The following is a 23704-nucleotide window of genomic DNA, read 5'->3' as shown; positions in this document are numbered from 1 at the left end:
TTTGGGGTAGCTGGGAGCTGGTCACTTGTATTTATTTAGTGGTAGGCCAGGTAACTTCTGCCTGTTTGGCTGGGGGAAATAAAGTGTTTTCTTTCTCAACACTTTATGAAATCCTTGTGGGAAAAAAAGAAGCAGAATGTCATGCAAGTGCTGCGCTCATAGGGTTGGACACTGATATTATGAAACTTTATCCTTGTAACTGCACTGCACATGGGGAAGTTACTTGGTAGCCTCGGTGACAGAAAAACACAGTAGTGGACTATTGATGGCAAAGCTTACCCTCAGAATCACTTTGAGCTGCTGGAAAGTTCAAAAGGAATTATCTATGGATAGAAAATCCCTACATACATTGTCCTCTGCTTCATCTGCCAGCATAAAAGCCTCTTGGCTTGACCCATCAGCAAAAAGAGCTCTCAGCTGAGTGCAGGCTGTCCTGGCTAAGAGCTGCTGCACAGCCTCAGGGGGAAGCCCTGCAGTGCTCCTCGGGTGCTGCTGGCTGTACAGTGATGCTGCAGACACTCAGGAGAATGCATTTTGGTACTGTTATTTGAAATACTGCAGGCAGGAAATGCCATTTGACCCCAAGGAAACCCTCTCATGCAGCATAGTCCACAGGGCTGGCCACTGCTAACTGCTTGAAGTGGACATATCCTCTCGACTGAAGAGAACTGTGAAGTGTGCTTACTCCAAAGTGCAGCTCTCAGTTCAGCACTAAAGAGAAATAAAATAAGAGAAAGGCTTTTTTTTTTTTTTTTCTTTCATTGCAATATCAGGATATGCATATCTCCAGTGCAATTAAATTGGGATAAAAAGGAGGACTCAGTAAGTGTAGATAAAGAAGTAGATAGTGCAAAACGTAAAGAAAGGAAATCAGAAATTCAAGTGGAGAAAAATGAAAATACCTAAAGCAGAACAGCTCAGGGGAAGTGATTCTAGTTTCACATAGGTGTGGATGAGAACAAAAGAGCAGTGAAGGGGAACGCCCTACAAGGTGACACGTGCACTTACTGAAAAATCTAACAAGGCTATGGGGCTTTGCATAGGTCTCATTTTGCATTTTTTGTTTTTCAAGATTCACAAAGTCTTTTGCCTCAGACTGTCACCACACAAATCTTAATTCTTGTTTCTTCCCTGAGAAAAAACAGACTTGATGCAATCCAAAGTTCTGCAAGAACACATGATTTACAGCAATGTTATTTTTTCGCAGAATCTACTGAGAATTCCTCTCTGTTTTTGGTGAGGTGGAGCCACTGCACTGTGGCTGCCCATGCCAGGGGTGCTTGCTGTAATTGGGAATGCGCACTCAAAATGGCAACATCCAAATGAAGTGCACTGATCTTACTCTAGCAAAATGCTTAAACAACTCCTGTTGGTATTTTCCAATCGTATTGTTTTTTCATTTCAAAGCTTCCAAAATTTCATCACTTTGCTCAGTCATGAGATTAAAAATCTGAAACGTGAGGGCTGCTGTCTGTTCACAAGGGTGCAGCACAGGTCAAGAATAACCGAAGATTACAATTTGGTCCTGCTGGAAATGATGGCATGGTTCGAGGCTGTTGGTTATTCACTGCTGTTGATGTGTTAATCTAGAAGACAGAACGGAAAGGACATTTCAGCTGTAGGGTTTAAATTTACATATAAAATTAGTGTATAGCTAGAGCCAACGACATGCTTACATCTGGATCCTGTATGATAGTAGTTAATATATTTAATATGGCAAGTGGTATAAAGCAAGACTAGATAAAGTTTTCTGCTTAACCATGCTTCTCTATTGGAACAAATGTTCATAGCAATACTCCCCACGGATCACACAGCAGGGCCAAGTACTGTTGTTAATGCTTTCTGCAGCCTCTGCACTTCCCGAGAGGCACTGTCCCTGCTCCCCAGGCTGACCAGCAGTGAGCTGCCACTGGGGCAGGATGGGAACACATGAGCATTTTCAGAGCTCTGACATAAAAAACCCAAATTCCTGCAGGCAGGAAAGCACAGGCAGTGTGTGAAATTCAGGTAGCTGCAGTGTATTATGCTGATATCTGCTCACTGGAACCCACTGCAAAGAGCTAGAAGTGATGAGTGGAACTGGCAATGAAAATACTGTCTAACCAAGATTCAACATGAACAAGAGCTCATGCCTGCAGGTGTACTACAGGTACAGACCCAAGTCCACTTTTAAATGAGAGAGACATGAGTGAAGATGAGAGATATCTCCCATGACTGTAGATGGGAGATAATGCTGCAGGTCTTTCTTTAGGCTAGAGATATAACACAGGCAGACACTGGTTCTTGTCAAAGCATATGCAGCTCACAGCCTAAAGAAAAAAGTGTAGTAGTGTCTTCATCTGAACCCACTAAAGACCTGAAAGAAAAATATACCCAATTTGTGCAGTCAGTAGTAAGTACTGCTGGAGTCATTTTGTGTCTGAATAAGAATAAACAAAACATTACAAATATGGAAATAATGAAATACAAGAAGATTTATATTTGCGTAGAAAAATTGCTCATATCAACATGTAAGGAGTACAAGCACTGCAGACAAGTAATAAATAAAGCCCCAGAGGTGCACAGTTTGGCATGTGTTAGTCCATCACAAAATGGAAACAGTCACCAGCGAGGAAAATTGGCTGGCCACTGTCAGAAGACAGCAGACTTACCTATTATGGGATGGGAGATAATATAGTATTTCATATGACATTCCTGGTAACTAGTCAGCAGGATCTACCTGTGCCAGATTTCCGAGGTTATTTGTCATCACATGCTCTGAGTAACATCAGAAAGCAAAGCCAAGGGAAATAAGCCTCCTGTAATCTCCTGTTAGGTGTAGGGTAGCTTCAAATCTGGAGATAACACCTCCATCCCACCGAGCTTACAGCCCCCCCAGGAGGATCTGTTCTGCTTTCAGACAGCAGCAAAGCACATTGTAATGAGCAGGCAGCTCACTCTGCTGCCACCTAAAAGGGCAGTCTCTCCCCACCCCATCTCCATTCCTGCTCTCACCCACACCTCCTGAACCCTAAACAGAGCTGATATACCTCAGTACAGCTGCCCAAAGCTAGCTCTCTTTCTCTCTATGGTCTGTAGGTCACTTCTCAGCTGTCAGAGGGTGGTTACAGTTCCAAGTCCTGTCCTTGATCCTGAGTGCAGGTCACAGCTACCCTGAGCAGGGACTTGGGAACCCATCCCAGTCAATCCATGTGGTATATGTGGGATCCAGGCAAACATAGCAGCAGCCAGCAGAATTGAATTTGGTCAAACACACTATTAATCCATCATCTTCAGTGAGTGAATCTAATACTCCAGAAATATGCTACTGCCAATGGAAAACAGGGCAGAGAACTGGCTGCAGTACCCTAAATCCCATTCTGTCTGGTCACACATCTTGAAGGATCTGCTGCTCTTAGGGTGAGCTTGGGCTCATAAAGTGGTATAGCCATGTGATTTCTTACATATTTTCAACGTGTGCTTTTTTCTTTGCTGTAGGGTGATTCCCCACATCTGCACAAGTGCAATTCCTGTTGGTTTCAATGCAGCGAGTACAGGGCCAGCATAAGATTAGACTGGTGAAGACTGAAACTTTCTTAGCCCTGAGTGGAACATCTGGGCAATTCACTTGTAGAATTGAAAAACCTCTTTTTTTTTTTTTTTCTTGCCACTTCCTTTTTTTTCTATAATTCTTTTTTCTCTCTCTCTATTATTCCAGCGAAGATGGAGTTCCTCCAAAAAGCACATTCATTTCTTAATGCTGGAAGCATTTAGAAAAGAAGTAGAGAGCAAGCAAACTGCCAACAAGTGGCATGGCTACATGTCAGGGTGCAAACTAAACTGTAGCACTGATATATCTCAGCAAATAAGAGCCTTGTTTGGGGAATATTTCTTGAAAAGAACTCGTGCTGTTGGCAGAAGTTTTGCCCACGTAAAAGATATCAAATTCAGTTAAAACTGGTATTCATTTTTCTGTCAATCAGCAAGCAGTCTCTTGGGAACTTGTTTGTAGGAACCCCAGCCTGCTTGCGGGTACAGAGGCACAGTTCACATCAGCCTGCAACTTCTGGCACCAAAAGACCTATGTTTGGTGTTTCCATTTTCAAGGACAGGTCAGATCAGCCCTGCCTGTGCGAGGTGTCAGGAGTCACTGCTTGGTGTGTGTCTCAGATGCAATCTTCTAGTACTTACAGGGAACTTACAATCAGGAAGGATTTTTCTTTTCATGTGGCCTGATAGTGGATAGGACAAGGGGGAATGGATCTAAACCAAAAAAGGGAAGAGTTAGATTAGGATATTTTTTACTCAGAGGGCAGTGAGGCACTGGCACTGCTGCCCAGAGAAGCGGTGGGTGCCCCATCCATGGAGGTGCTCAAGGCCAGGTTCGATGGGACCCACACAGGATGTTGGAGATGAGTGGCTTTAAGTTCCCTTCTAACCAAAGCCATTCTATGATTCTAGGTTGATGCTTATATAAAGAGCAGCCTTTACCTTCAACAGGTGGTGCACAATTAAAAGCCTTTTATCTCTGTCGCGTCTTTTGATGAATTCAGAGAGAGAAAGACAGAACTCTAATTCCCAGATTTGCAATAGCAGCTTAAGGATCATGAATCTCAAGTCTTGGGTGCAATCTGTCACTGCTCCACCTGTAGGTTTTGCAGTGGCTCAGGGGAGCACAAGTGGGACTTCTCTGAGCTAACTGATCATATGGCAGCAGTTGGTGACAGTCACCCTGCATTAACTGTGAGGAAAAGTCAGGCGTGCAGCCACATCTCGTGGGAACACCCTCACTGAAAAAAAGCCACCTCTGGTTTAAAGCTGCACCTCTGGTCAAAGCTGCCATAACCACAGATAAAACTTGGGGAATATTTCATTGCTTTTGTCCTTTGATTGGTACCTTTTTGAGTCCAACATAGATATTGAGCATTCTCAATAATGTTACTGATAAAAGGAGTTTCTTAGTATGCATCCTCAGTGCTTAGGGGATTATTTATTGCATTTTGCTCACTCTGAATCCCTGGTGTGCTAGTTTTGTTCTGTCATTGGAAGTGATAGTGAAAAACCAGTCCCAGGCATCACTCTTGGATGGCAAGCAGCAGCTCAGATCCCATCATGTGTGTAAAGCCAGACTCCTTTCCTGCTGCCTATCACTTTACATTTCACTATGTTGAATTTTATTTGCTGTTTTAAGCCCTATTCACTGTAAGTTATTTTGATAGTTCTTCACTGTCAGCATTCCACTTAACCCCTTTGAACAATTGCAAATCTGCAGCAGACTTTGTCTCCTTAGTGTTCAGCCTTCTGTTGCTTGCTTTCTTTTATTAGCTTCCTTTACCCTGTGGCTGGCTTCTTTCTTCATATTTTTAAAAATATTTCCTGATAAGAGCTTTGCTCTGTGACCTGATGCACTTTCTGTACAGAAACAGACTTGTTTAAATACTATTCAGTTTGCTTTCAGTTTTATTCCTTTCAGTGTACTCCTTGTGTACTGTGAACAGGCTCCTACATTTTCATGCTTGGCTGGGTTTTTTTTGTTTGCTTGTTTGTTTGTTTTCTCAAATACACTTTGGTTTCTGCTGCTCCAGCCTGGATGCTGAGAAGTTTACAAGTAATTGGGCCTCGTGAACAGCTCCATGGAAGCAGAATTAGCCTGCAACAGGCAGAGCTGTGGTATTGCTGCTTTTCAGCACTGGGCTCTGTCCCTGTCCCGGCCTGTCCTGACCCAGTGAGGTAGGAGCAATGGAAGCTGTCTCAGGAGGCAGCCAGGGCCAGTAGGTCAGCACTTCATGACCAGAGCTGTATCTGGCAGACGACTCACCATCCCTGTCCCCAGGAGGAGATGGGGAGTGCTGTCCATCTGCTCATTTGCCACCGGTCAGGCCATGTTCCAGCACATTGGTTTTGTTTCCTCCTCTCCCACTGCCTTCTTCCTCTTGTTCACTAGAGAGGTCCTCTAGGCCAGTCCAAGCTTCTGGTTTTCCCCTTTCCAGCTTTGTCTTTGTCCTGTGCATTGTATGAGCTCTCTGAGCTGTCGGCTCTCCATGAGCAGCCCTCACGCTGAGCAGGGCTGGCTCCTCACCACCTGCTCCTGTGACAGAGGATGGGTGTCAGAACAAAGCTGGCGGCAGGAATTGGCATGATGAGGTGAGAAAGTAGGGTGCACAGTGCTCCAGCTGAGGCTTGCCAATGTAATTGCCCTTCAGGCAATAATTCTTGCCAATGCTATGGCCTCCAGAGACCTTCTGCACGCCAGCATAATCCAGAGCCACTTCTGCTTCCCCATCACTCAGCTGCCATCAACATTAACCTTGTATTAATTCAAGGCGGAACCTCTAGATTCACATTAGTCAGTCTTTCATAGTAGCAAATTGAGGGAAATTACTTCTTTTGAAACCCTTGCAGTGGAAGGAAAATAAAGTAATTGCAAAGTTTGGAAGGATGGTCTGGAGAGAAAATAGGATCTGGGGCACAGTTTGTATGCCATGAGCTGTGTGTGCTTGCCTGGCACCTACAGCCTGTTTGGCACTCTCTGCAGCCCCTTGGTTGTTCTTCCACTGCAGGGGCAGCTCCCAAAGTGGCTGTCTGTGTCCCAAGCCATGGCATGGAATCAGCTGTGTGGCAGCAAGAGCATAGCAGTGAAACTACCCTTAGCTTAAGATGGAAGAGTAAATCAGGGACAAGGCCTGAAAACAGCTAAGTAATAGCCTTTAGTTATCACAGAATTGTAGGGGTTGGAAGTGACCTCCAGAGATCAAGTGCAACTCCCCTGCCAAAACATGTTCCCTATACCAGGTTAAACAGGTGAAGGAGACTCCACAACCCCCCTGGGCAGCCTGTTCCAGTGCTCCATCACCCTCACCATAAGGAAGTTCTTGCGCACATTCGTGCGGAACTTCCTATGCTCCAGTTTCTGGCTGTTTCCCTTTGTTCTGTCTCCACACACTGCTGAAAAGAGTCTGGCCTCCCCACTTTGCCTCCCACACCTTAGATATTTATAGACTTGGATCAGGTCCCCTCTCAGTCTTCTTTTCTCAAGGCTAAACAGACTCAGTTCACTTAGCCTTTATTCATAGGGGAGATGCTCCAGGCCCTTCACCATCTTTGTGGCCCTCCGCTGGACTCTTTCCAAGAGAACCCTGTCTTTTTTGTACCGGGGAGCCCAGAACTGGACACAGTATTCCAGATGAAGCCTCACCAGGGCAGAGTAGAGGGGGAGGATCACCTCCCTCGACCTGCTGGCCAGGCTTTTTTAATGCCCCCCAGAATGCCATTGGCCTTTTTGGCCACAAGGGGACACTGCTGGCTCACGGCCAACCTGCTGTCCACCAGGACGCTCAGGTCCCTCTCTGCAGAGCTCCATTCCAGCGGGTCATCCCCCCAAAAAATCAAGGTTAGAAAAAAAATCTTTGAAGTGTTTGAAGTCCATCAGGAGAGGGGTGGTCAGCAGGGATAGGGAGGTGATCGTCCCTCTCTACTCTGCTCTTGTGAGGCCCCATCTGGAGTACTGTGTCCAGGTGTGGAGCCCTCAGTACAAAAAAGATATGGAGATTTTGGAAAGGGTCCAGAGGAGGGCCACAAAGATGATCAGGGGGCTGGAGCACCTCCCCTATGAGGACAGGCTGAGGGAGTTGGGTTTGTTCAGCCTAGAGAAGAGAAGGTTGCGGGGTGACCTCATTGCAGCCTTTCAATACCTGAAGGGAACTTACTCCCAGGAAGGGAGTAAACTCTTCGAAAGGGCTGATAATAGCAGGACTAGGGGAAATGGTTTTAAGTTGAAGGAGGGAAGATTTAGGTTGGATGTTAGGGGAAAGTTCTTTACTAGAAGAGTGGTTAGGTCCTGGAACAGGCTGCCCAGTGAGGTTGTGGATGCCCCGTCCTTGGAGGTGTTCAAGGCCAGGTTGGATGGGGCCCTGGGCAACCTGATCTAGTAAAGGTGTATGTTTGGTGGCCCTGCTAGGCAGGGGGGTTGGAACTACATGATCCTTGAGGTCCCTTCCAACCCGGGTAATTCTGTGATTCTGTGATTCTGTGTGTTTCTCATTCCACGCATATCTTGAAGTGTCGAAAAAAGAAAGAAAAGAATGAGCTGCAGACACTGGCAGACAAATACTTTGAAGAAAACTGCTGGAATAGAAGGGGAAAAAAAAAATAGACAAGGGCTACTCCAAAAGTAATGTCTCCTATTTTATTATGTTGGCTCATGATGCCAGAGGCAAATGGTGGTGGTATGGCAGTAGAGGTTGCATATTTCCACCAAGATTCTGCTATATTTTGTTGCTGTGTGACAAATGGCAGCAGAGCAGCAGTCTGACAGAATGGCATCTGACATGGAAGTGCAATTGAAGGAAAAGGATGGCTCATTGCAGAAGATACAGCCCCCATGGGCATTCACTGATGCTTGCTGATCATTTTTGAAGACCAAGCAGTGTATCTGAGCACAGAGAGGCAGTGGGTGCTCCTGCATTTCAGCAGTGGTGGCTAGTGGGGTCACATCCACTGGTGCAGATTTTTAGAAGCATGGCAAGCAGACTGTTGTTCATAGACAGTGAAAATGCATAGCTACTGGTGGTGATTATGCTGAAAAAGAGTGCTAAGTAGCTGATAATTTTTTGTCTCAAGCAAACTCACTGTGCTCTTTGTATTTGTTGTAATTTCCACAGAAATAAATAGGAGGCACTGCTATCAAAGTGACCTGTATACATATAAGGATCATGTAGCAGTTTCCAAAACTATTATTTTGCTACGAATGGAAGAGCTGCAGAAGGGTGAGATGAGGACACAACTCTCAAGTTCATTTAAATGATTAATGAGTTGATACCAAAGAAGCAATTTATTCTTCACTTTTCCACTACAATTTTTTTCTTCCTTTCAACTAATAGAAAAGCCATGCTGAGGACCATACAGGGAGAGCAGCAGACCTTCAAGTCCAAAGTTAACTTTGAATAAAAAAAAGAAATCCTGTGCTATGTAAGGATTTCAAAGAGGGAACGATACATATTGTAGAATCTGTTGAGTAGGAAGAAGTTGAACTGAAGGGAACCATAATTTCCCCTCAGTATTTTTAAGAGCTGACCTGTCTGTTTGTCAAAATTACCATATCCCATTTTGAGGGGTTTCTTTCCTTTTCCAGAGTCTGCAGAAATGCCAAGCTTCCCAAGAGAGACAGCTTTGTAATACATAAAAAACAAACAAACAAACCCCAAAACTGCTGTCCTCTTCTGTATGTAAAGATTTGATCTTTTATTTTAACTTCATAAAGAATGACAATTTCACGAGTCTGGTTTTGCTGTATTTACTAGAAGCAAATTTTTACAAGGACTGACACTGACATGGATCTAGATTTACATTTCATCTGCTTACGCTCTCCCTGGTTAAAAATCACAGGGACATTGCTACCAAATCCATATAGGGAATAAGCAACATGGGAAAAAGAAGTCAGCATTGCTGCTGCCAGTTACTCACTGCACACATATCCAGACAGAAATTTTGTTTTAGCTTACAAGCCTGCTTGTGATTTCAAATTTGCTAGAAGCATTTTTATTCTACAACTTACAAGAATAGGAGACTATTTTCTCTGTAACACCCAGGTTACTCAGGGCAGCCAAAAAGAAAGGAACACAGAGCTCACTGATTATCTAGAACATACCAGCTTGCTGTTCCATCAGCAGCAGCTTTCAAGAGTTGCTCAACTTCTTACACGACCTGTGCCTATTGATTTCAAAAGATAATTATGCACTTACAACTTGTCTGCATTATTCCAAAGTCCATTTAATATTAACCTTGAACACAGTTTTATGTTTCTCTTCCCCTCTAGTCCACCCCAGCCACCATTCTGTTTGAGCACTGAAAGAGTTATGGAATATGGTTAGTAAAATAGCTAAGAATTTGCTCAGATGAAACTACAAGGACATGAAAGGAAGAGCTGAAAAAAAAGTAAAGCAGCCAAGGAGATACTTTGCTCATCCATCATTCCTTGCAATTAAGTGGTAGATTGCATGCTATACTTTCCTAATGAAAATATGCAAAAGGCAAACATTTTTAGAAGTATTGTATAGCTTTGAGTTACAGTGTGCTGCATATAACCAAACTTAGCTCACTGTTTATTATTGTGGCATAGCCCTCTTCTTATAATGATAAAAAAGACCAGGTAGCTCAAAGCATCATGAGTTGGATTTGATCCCCTTCTGACTTAGGGAATTCTGTGACTCTGTGGAAACTATCCACATAATTCAGTTATTTGTAAAAAGCATTTAAATCTAACAAGTGAAATAATATCAGAGAAAGTTTAAAGCCTGGCTTAGCCTGATTCCATGAAGAAGGGGCAAAACCTTGGCAAGCTCCCAGAACGTGGATGCTGGCAGAGGGTTCTCCAAAAGTGACTGAAACCTGAGCTCCTAACTCTGCTTTTGTGTACAGCCAGTGACACCAGCAACTCCCAGGTGAAGCTCCAGTCACATACTGGAGGCAATGCTGCCTCATGCTGCAGCAGCCCCTCATTATTTCCATCGTGCCACTTGATAGAACAGTGTAAGGCATACACTATTAAGGACTCTATCCAGTAAGGAAAGTTATGCTCATCTGCATCAAATTTAAGGGGCTGGACAGTGAAAATTCAAAGGTAAGAAAAAAGGTTGTTGACAGAACCTTGGTTTAAAGTATCTAAGTTGCCATAGCCATGCAAGTCAACTCATATGGGCAAAGCCAAACTGCAGCAATGTTTGTTTAAATTAAAAATGGCCTCAGAAATGACTAGAAATGCATCTAGAAAAAAGCAGTAAGGAGGTGATGTGTTTGTTCTTACTGTTTTTCTAACCTTAACCCCTAGGAAACAGGAGTAGCACACATGTGAGCCTTACATTTCATCTGTTTTTCAGCTGCATTTGTGTCTTAATAAGCACATTTCACCCCTTTCCTTTTCCAAAGCAAAGTAAAAAGTTACTCAGTATTTAGCTCTGGAAACTATTTAACAGCAATGCTGACTCATGAATACACATTTGCTTTTTTACTTGGAGCAAAGAAATTAAATACCACAGAGACTGCTCTACAGCAAAAATCTGAATAAGCCGGGAGAGAGTGAAACTGCACTAGGTTTTAACACACTAATTTGCTTTCAAGATTCAGCCAAGCTTTTCTTCTTGCAACTGTGATAAGTGCTGGCATATTCTTCTGGCAGACTGATGTTAAGTACTTCAGCATGTTTGCATACTTGCTAGGGTAGATGAAAAACTCATTAAAGAAGGAAAAAATTGGTCTAAGAATTCAGGGTGGATGGGAGGGAGCCACTGCATTCAGAAAACATGTATTAAATTCACTGCTGCATAGCAGAAAACCCAACTTCTCTATGAAAGCTACAGAAAAATGAAAAACAGGACCTTTTTTTTAATCTTTTCTAACAGCGGTTATTTTAAGATTTTTATTTTATATTTCTTTGTCTGCTTCTCTGAAAACATTTCCCTTTCCCAACCCTAACCTAATATAAACTGAAAAGCCACAAAGTGTTTTAAAGAAATGTCAATGGTTATAATAATAGGGAAAAAAAAAAAAAAAAGACAAGTAAAAGACTGAAGTGCTTAGATGCTTACATATCACAAGTCTTTCAATGAAAGAGGAGTTTCCTATCCAAGGCTTCACTCCTGATGTTTTCAACAAAACTCCCTGATTATCAGCCTATATGGAACAAATCAAGTTGTTCGTGTTCACCAAAGAAAATGAACACAAAAGCAATAACAGACTTTATTGGTAGTCCTGCTGAGTTAAAGAAGGTGACATGAACATAAAATGAAAAACGGTTGCATTTCACAACAGTTTGGAGGTGAGTTCATACCCTTCCTTTGTGCCTCTTTGACATTGCTAATTATCTGAGGAAGGAACAGAATGGTCTGCTGATATGCTACCAAAGTAGAAAGTTAATACTTCTAAGATAGGCGCTCAGAATGTATTAAAGAGTTACGCTCAAAGCAAATACATCTCAGGAGCCAGGGAGAACAATGCTGACACCAAGTGGAAGAAAATGTTGTTGCAAATTTGAGACGAATCTCAGATCCACAAATCTTCCTTTTAGGTGTGGTAAAATTTGAAAAACATCAGAGGAAGGCCACATAGATCCTGTGAAAGTAGAACTTTGTGTTATCCTAACATGTACACTAGATTAATTATGACTCTCTCCCCTGTGTTGTAGCTGGCCTTAAATAAGCAACACAACCACCTGCCACTCTAGACAAATCAGATATTTCTCTCATTTGTGAATTGCAAATAAGACTCCTCAATTTGTAATCAACATACGGCCTGTAAGTCTGGCTGTGGTAGGAGCTTTCAAGATGCTCTGCCCACAGTGGAACTGAAAACAGGCATTCACAGACTGAGAGGTAACAAAGGTGAGTCTCCACTACTTCTTAGTTTGTTTCTGTACAGTGTATCACCTCACAGTATTTTTCCAGTCCAGTAAAGGCATCTGTCAGCAATCAGTTTTAGAAAGATCTTCCCCACTCACAATCTTTATGCCATTATTGAATGGCTGACAGTGATCAGTGTCATCAGCTTATGCAATCTCTCGGGTTCTATTTCTGAATTATTCATTGCACTGAAGAATCATAGGACTTCAATTTAACCAGCTTCCCTCTTCATGTTCAAGTCACTTCACGAAGTAAAGCACAGCTGAGAGTGTGCTTCAAAGCCTACAGAACACACCTCTCCCAGCATAAATGTCACCAGCCTAAGAAAAATAAAAGTAACATTGTCTAGATGTCACAGGGAAAAGGGAGGTAGTGGCAAAATCCACAGAGTCACAGAAAGGATTTCAGTGTGACAGCACTCATACAGTAAGTCAGGATAAAGTCCCAACAAAATAATTTTCTCTTGTCTGCATTCTTCCATCTACTCTCATGTTGGTCTCGCTTGGACACCTGTGTCACAGGTTAAATGAACACATCTTTGTAAGCACAACCTTTAGGTGGCTTGTTGCAGAGAAAAGGATGCTGTGGAACTAACTCATTCATTTATAGTTTTTGGTTTGTCTTATTTAAATAGCATTTGGCCCCACAGGTCCTAAATAAATGGTTAATTTTATAGGGGAATTCTTTGGCAGATGTTTTTATTTGTGTGTGTTTTTACTTTCTGGGTATAGTGGAAATGTTAAGTTACAACATGAAGCAATGACTGAGCACCTGATGGGAAGGCAGGGCCAACCCAGAGGACCTCAGGTGCATTTAATGCAGTTGAGTGACAGAAAGGAGTGGAACCAAGATTCACCCTTTCTCAGACCTCATTTAAGGGTTGGCAGTGGAGGTGAGAGTTTCTTTCTGGAGTTCCTTATGTAGCAGAGGTTTTCTAAGGGTGAACAGGTTCTTTTCTTTGTTTCTGAGGCTGTTGTGTTTGGGTTAATTCTTGCATGTTGTAGTTTGGTGCCTTGTTGCTTGGCTGTCATTGCTGTAATTTCTATTGTGTTATACTGGGACGCTGTTGGATCCTGAAAACAAAAAGCTTTGTAATCAGATCTTGAAGACCCTGGGATCTGGTAAGTATGAATCAGTCTAATTGAAATGAGAATGGAGGATTTTTTTATTTTTATTTTATTTTTTTAAAAGCATGTATTATGGTATTTCCCATTCATTTTTAACAAGAGATCCCTAAGTGGTCTATAACAGTGAGTGCTAGAGGGCAAACGCCTGCTGCTTGGGGAAAATAATCCTTCTCCCACAGGAGAATAAAATCAGGGGAAGCTGCCACGCATGGGTGAAATGCTTTAAGGAGGTTTGTTCTTCCTGTATTCCCAGTTATAGCTCTAAGACAAAAGCAAACAACTCCTTCTGGATGGAGGAGGATTGAAAGGGCTTGGATTAAGAACCAGGGCAGTAATGTTTTATAAATGAAGATGTAAGAACCATTTCTAAGCTAGAGATTCTTTTCTTGCTGTTTATCTTTCCTCCCTGACTTGCAGGTGGGCATCAAAGCCCTATTTCGAGTCAGGATGGTGTGAAGCTACATGCTGTAGAGAGAAGGCTCACTTGAAAGGGCTGAAAGGTGACTTATATGAATCTTAGTCTCTAGTTCAGTTGTTGTAGAGTGTCTGTGGAGACAGCATCTCACCTACATGAACAGAACTGAGGTGCTAAACAGACTAAAATTTGCTCTTTGAAAATGTATAAATTTTGTCCCCATGATGTGACATACATCTAGTCACTCGGAAAGGCCTTAATGAGGTATTTCTGTGTTTAATTAAATATAGTTGTAGTGAGTTTCCATGAGGTAGGAATCATGCTTACTAAATCATTAAAATTTTTGGCACATAACATACTAAAAAGAATATAGTGAACATAATGGGGTTTGGAGGCTATGTGTGTTATGAGAAGCTAGATCATATCAAACACTGTTTAATAATAAAGGCTGGGTAGACCCCTGTGAATGGGATGCTGAATGTACTGTGTACAAGATTTCTTTGCTAGAGGTAATCTCATTAAAACATTTCCAGTTGTGTTTGAGATTGTGAATGGCTGCCAAAGGCAGAGCCTGCAAAAGTAAGAGTCTTAAATGAGGCTAAATCTGCAGAACAGCAAGAAGCTCTGCACTGCCTCTTAGTTGTGGTGTTCTCTGGGTATGTGACTACATCAACAGTTCTTTTTTGTCTTCTGAACTTTTGCTGATCAGTACAATCCAGATCTTAGCAGAGAAAGAATGAAACTTGGGCAGTTTTCTGACTGAATTAGTAATCCTCTCTTCTGTGGAATCTTGCATAACTGTTTCCTGCTCTTCAAGTATAATGTTAATGTCATGTATGTGTTCTTCCTGCCTCTCTAGATAAAACAGTGAAGCATGGATGAATGCTAGAACTCTACAGTTTCAGATGGTAAGTGTCGAATTCTGCTCTTCTGCTTGTTGTCACCTTAGTGTAGACTCCTCTACTTGGGCTGTATGAACTCAGTGCAGCCTTCTTCTACTGTATACTTTCTGTGTCTACAGATCAGGTCATGATTGCTAGCTAACATCCTTCTTATGATGTGTGATTTAAAAAAAAATAAAATAAAAAATCATTGTAAAACATCTGGTTATATATGCACAGAATAGATAGAATGAGTACAGAAAGAATCAAATAAAACAGTGTAAAGCAGCAATATTTGGGACCGGAATCTTTTGTCTTGTCCTGTGATAGAAGAGAAAATTGGGCACTCTTTGAAATATTTTGGATTAAAAGGGAAATATCATCCTGTGACCTTTGAATAGAAACTCTAGATTCATCACCCTGTGGAATAATGAAAACCTTCAGGTTGCAAGTAGACAGTAGGAGTAGGAGGCTGTTTTAGTTCTAAGGCAAGACAACTTTGCACCAAGAACAAAGAAATCAGGGAAACCTAATTATTGACATTCTGATATAATCCTATTTGATCCAGTAAATGGGAGGGACTGATTTCAAGTTTTTTTCTGGGGGGGGGCGGGGGGTGGAAGGAATCTCAAATCACGAGAATTATCGACTTTGTATTTGGGGCAAAAAGCAAAGTATCTTGACTTCAGAGCTCAGATGTTGAGCTCTCACTTGCGTTATGCAGGTGTCTTGATTTATTTATTTTCCTATATCATTCAGCTCCATTTAGAATAGGTGGACTTGTATTCAGGTAATCATGGTTTGTTTTTTGAGGTGAAGAGCCTTGTTTAGAGATGGCACTTAACATGTTACGTTGTTGCAATGTGTAATATCACACAGCAGTCTATGTTTCACTCCATGGGCAGCTGAATGTCATCTTTGCATAGAGTCATAGAATCACAAGGCTGGAAAGGACCTACATGATCATCTAGTCCAAACATCCTCCTATCACCATTACTTTCCACTGAGCTGCTGGCTGCATCTCACCCTAGGGAGTGAGTAGTTCATTGGCTGTGTCATGCAATCATATCACAAAAGCCTTGGGTATTGTGATCATTTAATCTACCCTTAATGAAGCCTGCCAAATCAGCTTACACTGTATGTCACTGTTTTCTGGCCTGGCTGCTTGAACCTTGGCAATGATTTCTGCCTCTGAAGCAAGGAAAATATAGGCCTTCATCTGGGAGTGTTGGTTGAAACTGAAATCTATGGGACACTCAAACAGAAATCCACCCTTGATCTGTATCCTGTGTGTCCTAGGCTAGGTGCAATCAGATAGTTTTAATTCCCATACTAACCATTTCCTTGGCTGAATATGGGCAAGATCCTTGCTGGGACTGAGATCAGACTCTGGACCTACCTATTCTCTGGGGTAGGCTAGTGTTCAGGAACCCTTGCTAGTAGAGTTGATTATTGAATCTTTGAGTACTGAAGTTGTCTTCTGTCTCTTTGCCAGTCAGCCTTTGTGAGAAAGGATAGGTGTAGGCAATGATTTCAAGATAATGGGTATGTAAAGTTCATTTGGGGAGGGTATTTTCTTCTAACCAAGATGAGGATACCAAATTCATAGAGGGATTTTAAAATTTCTTTCTTGGTATTCCCTGTTAGCAAAGTCAGACAGCTCACTGCTAATGTGGTGGCTTTTGTGTGTGTCATCCCTGTGAACTATTTAAGCACAGGAGTCTTGACAAGAGGATCTGTAAGCTGCTAGTCATGCAGTTAGAAACTGACACCCTGACCACCCCCCACCCCCTGTGTGTTTCTCTCTGAATCTTTCTCCCTTTTTCTGCTAAGATTTTTTTTTTCCTCATCCAGATCACATTAATTCAAGTAGACAGAAAGACCTCTTCTTTACAAGAAGACTATGGGAGGTAAGACACTGTAGTATCAAAAATACCATGTCTGATAAATGGTCAATAGCCTGGAATTATACATAGCTTGTCTATGTAAAAACCTAGCATGAAATGAATTGAGATGGCATGTGAAATAGAGATGTGTCTGGAATGAGGCATGTCATTTTGTACAAGCATTTCTATTGACGCTTCTACCTTTGAGCAAAGTGGTTGTAATGCTGTGTTATTTGTAATATTATTTTTTCATAGGGCTGATGTAAAGACATGGGAAAAGATATGGGAAACATATAATAAATACTGTTGGTATACAGTTTTAGATAACCACTGTAAATCTGCCTTTCTCAGATGTAGGATAGCTATCATGTTTGGTGTCGTGCCAAACAATGTCCAGGTCACAATAATTCTATTCAATGTTTTCTGTGCTTATTCTTTGAGAGACCATTATTGCACATCCTAAGCTGTCAAGTGAAGCTTGTACTCCTGGGGTGAGTTAACTGTGCTGGAAGGAAACAGCAAGTTCACAAGTTACAGCTGCATCTCTGCATGCCCGAGTCCTATTGTGTATGCAAATCTGTCTTTTGTCAGTCTAACTGCCTTCTCAGCAGTATCTCAGCCAAATCACTTGTGAGATCAGAAATATGTGTAGCTTGAAACCCTCAGGTAACTAAAGAAAGAGTTTAAGATAAGAAATGTAAATGCTGTAATGTTTCTTCTTAGGCTAACTTAATAGAAGTACACTGGAAGTAGAGAGACACCTGATGTCCCTACACCCTATTATATGCTTGGGGAAGCAGCAAGTGACCTCGAATTAAATATTTGCATAGGTAAGTGGAGGTGGATCCAAGTTTGTGCTGCCTCTGTGCTGAGCTGGGAAGATGTTACTTGGTCTATTACTGTGCTAAAGCTGATAATCCATGCTGCGAGAACTTATACAGCTACAAGAATTATTTGGGCTTTCTCATTTTATGTCAAATGTTTGCCTTTAAAAAAAAAATAAAATAAAAAAATAGACTCATTAGTTTCACTTCTTTCCCATCTTTTGCTGTAATATTCATTTCTCAATTTACCCCTTTTGCTGTCTTTGTACAACGTACTCTGACGTTCAAGGTTTTACACAGCAAAATGTCAGAACTACATGAATTCAGGGGTCAGCTTAGCTCTTTCTCAGAGTTTTTTCATTTTATTGCTTTTCTTTTGAGTATGCTGTCTTTCCTAGGACACTAAATGAATGTTTCAGTAGACATTATCTAATTACTATGTGATTTGTATGTAGGATTAATTCAGAAGGGAAAGAATATTTTTTTTTAATTGCTATTTTATTTTAGAAAGCAAGAGATCTTTTTAAATATATTTTGGTGGTTATGTCCTCTGCATAGAAAAAGAGAACTCCCAGTCTGGGAGTTGCTGTTGCAGGGGGGTTTGCTTGGAGCATGTTTCAGCCACTTGAGTTGGCTACTACTTTTTTTTTTTTTTCTGACCCCCCCGGACTTGGTTCTTGAATAGCTGCTTAGAGAAACAACATCCTGATCAACACCTGCCCCCAGGCAGCATAAGTTTTCCTTGTACAGAAGACAGGAATGTAAAGGTTGTGTGGTTTGAAGCAATGCTTCCTGCTTTCATTGCCCATCTACAGTGTGTGTCCCCTTGTGCGGTGCAGGAGGATCTGAGTTAAGCTTTTGGAAAATGTTCTGTAGGCAAGCTGCTCTCCTGTTTGTTTTTTGAGTATGTACAGAAGAAAGTCAGTGCCCATGTGTATTAATACACGCTATGCTAATACAAGTTGTGAGATTGGCAGGTCTGAAGAGAGAGTGATCCAATGAGTTATGATACAGATACCTCAAAGGTAGAGCTTCACTCATTTTCTCGTCTTTTGATTCAACTGGGATGGAATTGTTTTTTTCAGAGTGTCTGGTACACTGGGATATTTTGGCTCCAGAAGAGAAACACTAACACTGATATTTATAGTTGCTGCAAGCAGTGTTGTGCAGAGCCAAGGCGGTTCTCAAAAGGGTCCAAGGAGCTGGGAGGAAACAGAGTTACGAGAGCTGATGGTAACTGGCCAAAAGGGGTATTCCATAACATATGACATGTGGAAAGAGTCTAGAAGGGGCTGGGAGTTCATTGGGCTCTCTTCTGCTGCTCGAGAGTCTAGCTGGGTATAGATTGGGGTGGTGAGCAATTGCTTTGTGCATCACTTGTTACATACACTTGTGTGTGTGTATATATATATATATATTTATGTATACACACACACACACACACACATATATATATATATGACTTATATATATGCAAAGATTCATAATTGTTATCCTTTTACTATTTTCTAGGTAAATAGGTTGTGTGGGAACTGTTAAATCATGGCCTGAACCTCTGATTTACCACCTGAGGTGAGCAGTTATTTGTGGGAGCATAAGTGAAAGCAGTTTCACCTGTGTGACCAGAGAGGATGGAACCTGGCTGCACCTCTCCTAGACCCCATTTAAGGGCTGAGTGCCACTGGAGTTTCTGGAGATTGCTTCTCTTGAAGTTTTCCCTGCAAACCTACCCAGGTGAGCCTTTTCCATTTGTTTCTGATTATCCCTTTCCAATGTGATAATCCTTCTAGTTTTATGATCTGTGGATGTCAATCTAACAACACCCTTCTGTATATTTGTTGACTATATGCAGGTTTATCTCAACCCATGAGTTCTACTTTATTTTTCTTTCTGATTCTCTCACCCACCTTCCTGGGAAGTGAGGAAAGTGAGCCAGCAATTGTGTGGTGCTTCACCACCTGTCAGGTGAACCACAGCACTTACCCAGCAAAATTTTTCAAACTGAAGTCACTGGGTTTTTTTTTTGTTTGTTTGTTTGTTTTGTTGTTGTTGGTTTTTTTGGTTTTTTTTTTTGTTTTGTTTTTTAGTAAACAGGTAGCTCTGATTTCTTAACCATTTGACTTGTGATTTCTCTTGCCAGTAAAGAGGTTATCTGCAGGCATGGCTGGCAGGGAGGCACAGCTCCTTACCTGTTTTACAGGGCTCACTAGCCACCTGTTACATGATTATCACTGTGTCATTTCCAGCCAGGTAAAGACCTTCTCAGCCTGCACAACCCCAGTACCAGGGACCTCATCTTCTCATCATCCCATCTCCCAGATAGAATCATAGAATGGCCTGGGTTGAAAAGGACCACAAAGATCATCTAGTTTCAATCCCCCTGCAATGTGCAGGATTACCAACCACCAGACCAGGCTGCTCAGAGCCACATCCAGTCTGGCCTTGAATACTTCCAGGGATGGGGCATCCACAGCGTCCTTGGCAACCTGTTCCAGTGCTTCCCCACCCGAGCGAAAAACTTTCTCCTAATATCTAACCTAAGCCACCCCTGTCTCAGTCTGAAACCATTTCCCCTTGTCCTATTGCTGTCCAACCTCGTAAAAGATAGGATCTGATAGATCTGCTCTTCCTGCTGTGGTTGTGGATAGGTTTGTCTCCTCTGAGCTGAGAAGAAAGCCATATAGGCAGCAATCTGCCTTTTAAGGTTTTGTTCCATTGCACACTGTGCCTTGCTGACTTGAGGCAGTGCCTGAAAGGAAGCTGTACAAGTTTTAACGTGGCACCATTTCATGATGTGTAGTAAGCACTACTGAGGCTGATAGTTCAACTTTGAACTGAGTAGGTGTAGTGAGATCCTTGTAGCTGGAAGAATAAATAGGCTGAAAAATCCTCTGCACTTCAATATACAGTATTGATTGCTTGCATTGTACTGTAATGTCAGCTGAATGCCTTCCTTTCTCCTCACTTTCCACCCAGTAACACTTTCTCCAATGGGCAAGCTGACTGTCCATAGTTTTCACAGAAACCATTCCCAGCTGAGACAAGTGCCTCCAGGGGAAGTTAAGGGAATAGAAATGAGAGGGATGTGTGACATTGTTGTACGATCTCTGCAGCGTCCCCACACTGTCGCAAATTCAGCCATGCTTTTCTGGGTTTATTTTAAGTTCACAGATTTGGACTGTATGACTGGAACCTTGTCTTGGCAAGTTAATTGTCTGCCCCTCCCTTCTATAGAACTGGTTGTGCAGGTGGAGGTACAGAAATATTCTGCGTTGGCAGTGAAGTGACCACATCTGATAAGGAAGTCCTGAGCTCTAGGAATTGTTGTGTATGGGATGATTTAAATGCTAAATGAGAATCTCCTCTTTATAAACTCTGCTTTTCTGAAAGAAGTCAGGAAAGACAGGTATGGAAATAATTCCTTCTGGAGAGGAGTATTCTTGAGTGATCTGTCAGCTAATGACTCTGTTCTTTTGGGATACAAGCATGTGTTGCTTGGCAAAATGTGTAATTAAAGGTCAGGATGTTTTCAGAATGAGTTAACTCAAGTCCTAGGGTTTGTTAGCTGACGATAAAGAGCTATTTATTAAATGTACTTTAATGTCACTAAAGGCAAGCATGGAATCACATTTCTAAAATTGTTTTGCATGTTTTTTTTTAAATGGTGTTGACTGGTTTTTTTTTGTTTGTTTGTTTTATTTTTTTTCCCCCTCCTTCAAGTGCAGTAAAATGATGTTCATTCAGGACTGAATGTGGCCATAGCTACTGATGAACATTCTGGGAATATCTTCATCCTGTCATCTCTCTGCTGCTCTATGGGGAAAGCAGGCTGACATGGTTATTAATCTGGCAGCTGTGTTGTGTGCACATGGGAAGCAGGTAGGGCACAGCATATAGAAAATGAGTAGCTTTCAGAAATCAGCCTTCCTTTCACTGCTACGAGGCTTGAAAGGCAAACTAAAAAGCTTTCTCCTTTTGTAATCACCAGTTGCTGGAACAGTGTGCAAATATTACAAATACAGTGGCAAACGTAAGTATTCTTTGCCTGCAAGGTGCTTTCAGGTGGCTAATGGGGATTTCTATCTTGGTGTTCTGCTTGGAAAAGCAGAGGGATGAAAGCTGAAGCCATCCTGAGAGTGAATAGTTCTCTGCAGTTTTGTTTTGGCTTTCAGTGGTGGAGCTGCTGAGGAAAAAGGGATGTGTGAAATCTTTTCAGAACAAATAGTTTGCAGTTGTTTGTTGATTTCTGCGGACTCCTCACCACTCTGTGAGCGGAGAATCCAAGTAGGTGAAGGAGTTGCCTCTAGATGGTTTTATGCTTATTTTAGATATTACGAGATATGCAGTGAGAAAGGTATTGTACATTACTGTAGAAAAGCTAAAATTAAATTGTCTGCATAAAATACTGAGTAAGCGTTTTTTGAGAAATGTAATACTGTGTCTAGTCACATCAATTTATGCAAAAACAAAGGCACAGTATATGGTATACTGGGAGAGTATTATTACCTCAGCTTAGCACACAGTGTGCAGCAGTGACTGCAGACAGATTTGAGTGCTGATGAATTAATTAAGCATTACAGTGATGTTTCCTGTCTATATGGGAAAAGTTTGAACTTTTCATATCTTGCAGGTGTGGATGTCTTTTCTCCTCTGTGGAATACTTGAAATTCTAAAGTCAAGTACTATAGGTATGTAAACTTGATATGTAAGAGTACAAGTTTCTCTGTATGAAGTACCAAAGTTCAGCTAGCCCATTATTCTACATCTAACAGCAGCCTGCAGCAAATGTTTAGGAAACAGCAAATAAGACAAGCTTGCAGTGTACATTTCACAAGGTATCCTTCCATCCTTCAGAAAGCTGCAGTTCAGTGCCTGGCTCAACCATAAATATCTCCTTGTATTTAGCAGCCTTTGCATGTGTTGTAACTCTTCTTCAACATCTGTAAACTTAACTGAGGCAGCAAACCAGACTAAGGGGACGTAGCCTCTCTGGGCTCATGTGGGCACCTGGGTGGACATCCCGAGGGGGAAAGGGGCAGTCCACACTGACTGTGGGGGAGCTCTGGTATGTGGAGTTTCCCTTGAATACTAAGGGAGGAGAGGGCTGTCATGGGTGTGGGTATGTCTATGTGTGCTGAGGGAGCTGACAGGTGTTTGCTGAACTGCTCTCTGTTGTTTTTGACAGGTCTTGGAGAACAGAAGAGGGTGCCTGAAGACTGGAGAATAGCCAGTGTCACTACAGAAAGAGCAAGAAGGAGGTTCTGGGAAACTACAGGACAGTCAGTCTCACCTCTGTTCCTGGGAAAGTGACAGAACAGCTTGTTCTGAATGCTATCTCAAAGCAATTGGAAGAGAAGGTTATGAGGAATAGTCAGCATGGATTCATCAAGGGGAAATCAGGCTCAACCAACATTATAGCCTTCTATGATGGCATTACTGGCTGGAAAGCAGCGGATATTGTCTATGTTGACTTCAGCAAGGCTATTGATATTGTCTCTTGCATTGTTCTGATAACAAAGCTGAGAAAGTGTGGGATAGATGAGTAGACAGTGAGGTGGCTTGAGAACTGGCTGACTGGTTGAGCTCAGAGGGTGGTGATCAGTGGTGCAGAGTCCAGTTGGAGACCTGTGACTAGCTCTCAGGTCAGTGCACAAGTAACATTAAAGACATTGATCTATATTTTGAGTATGTGCAGTGTGCTGAATATATCCTTACAGCACCTTTTGTCCTAAGAATCATTCAGATCTTCTCAGAGAGGAGTGCCCTTAAAGCAGCGATGTTGAGAGTATGTTGGTTTTGTACAGGCTTACGATGTAGTGGCCTGCCGAATAGTTATTGGGAAGTGTTACTTTTTGAAATGTAGCTTGGTGTCCTGCTGTGCTCTTGAAATGTAACTGATGAGTTACTGCTGTGGTGATGCATGTAGATACTTCATTCAATCACTGTGATTACTTTATGAAGTCCTTTAGACTTATCTGGTAAACAATAAAAATCAATGAAATTACTTAGTACGTTGTCTGCAGCTGCTGAAAACTATATTATAAGTTGCATGAATGGTAAGAGACATGACAGATATGACAATAATGTGATAGAATTAACATGTGTAGAAATTGTGTGAAGTTTTTTGTATGGTTAAACTTTAAAATAGTGTTCTTGGTGGAGAGGAAAAAAAAACCAACAAAAGCAGGCAGAATATTACT

General features: G+C 41.9%; 1 long non-coding RNA gene across 3 annotated transcripts in view; it reads left to right on the top strand.

The window, feature by feature from the left end:
• The window catches only part of LOC107316611 (uncharacterized), a 155178-nt gene extending 131670 nt beyond the window's left edge, over window positions 1-23508 (top strand). For 2 of the 3 annotated variants that reach the window (XR_014948065.1, XR_014948066.1), the window contains exons 2-8: window positions 14773-14821; window positions 16649-16704; window positions 17404-17510; window positions 19017-19076; window positions 21225-21383; window positions 22135-22192; window positions 22690-23508. This is a non-coding gene — a long non-coding RNA (uncharacterized LOC107316611). The remainder of the gene's footprint in view (window positions 1-14772; window positions 14822-16648; window positions 16705-17403; window positions 17511-19016; window positions 19077-21224; window positions 21384-22134; window positions 22193-22689) is intronic. The other variant, XR_014948067.1, reaches the window with a different exon arrangement.
• The last annotated feature ends 196 nt before the right edge of the window (window positions 23509-23704 follow it).

Source organism: Coturnix japonica, chromosome 7 (genome assembly GCF_054131305.1).
Source record: "Coturnix japonica strain WE chromosome 7, WE-NBRP24, whole genome shotgun sequence".
NCBI classification, from domain to species: Eukaryota; Metazoa; Chordata; class Aves; order Galliformes; family Phasianidae; genus Coturnix; species Coturnix japonica.
The sequence above is the reverse complement of the archived record's forward strand: the minus strand, read 5'-3'. Positions and strand labels throughout refer to the sequence as shown.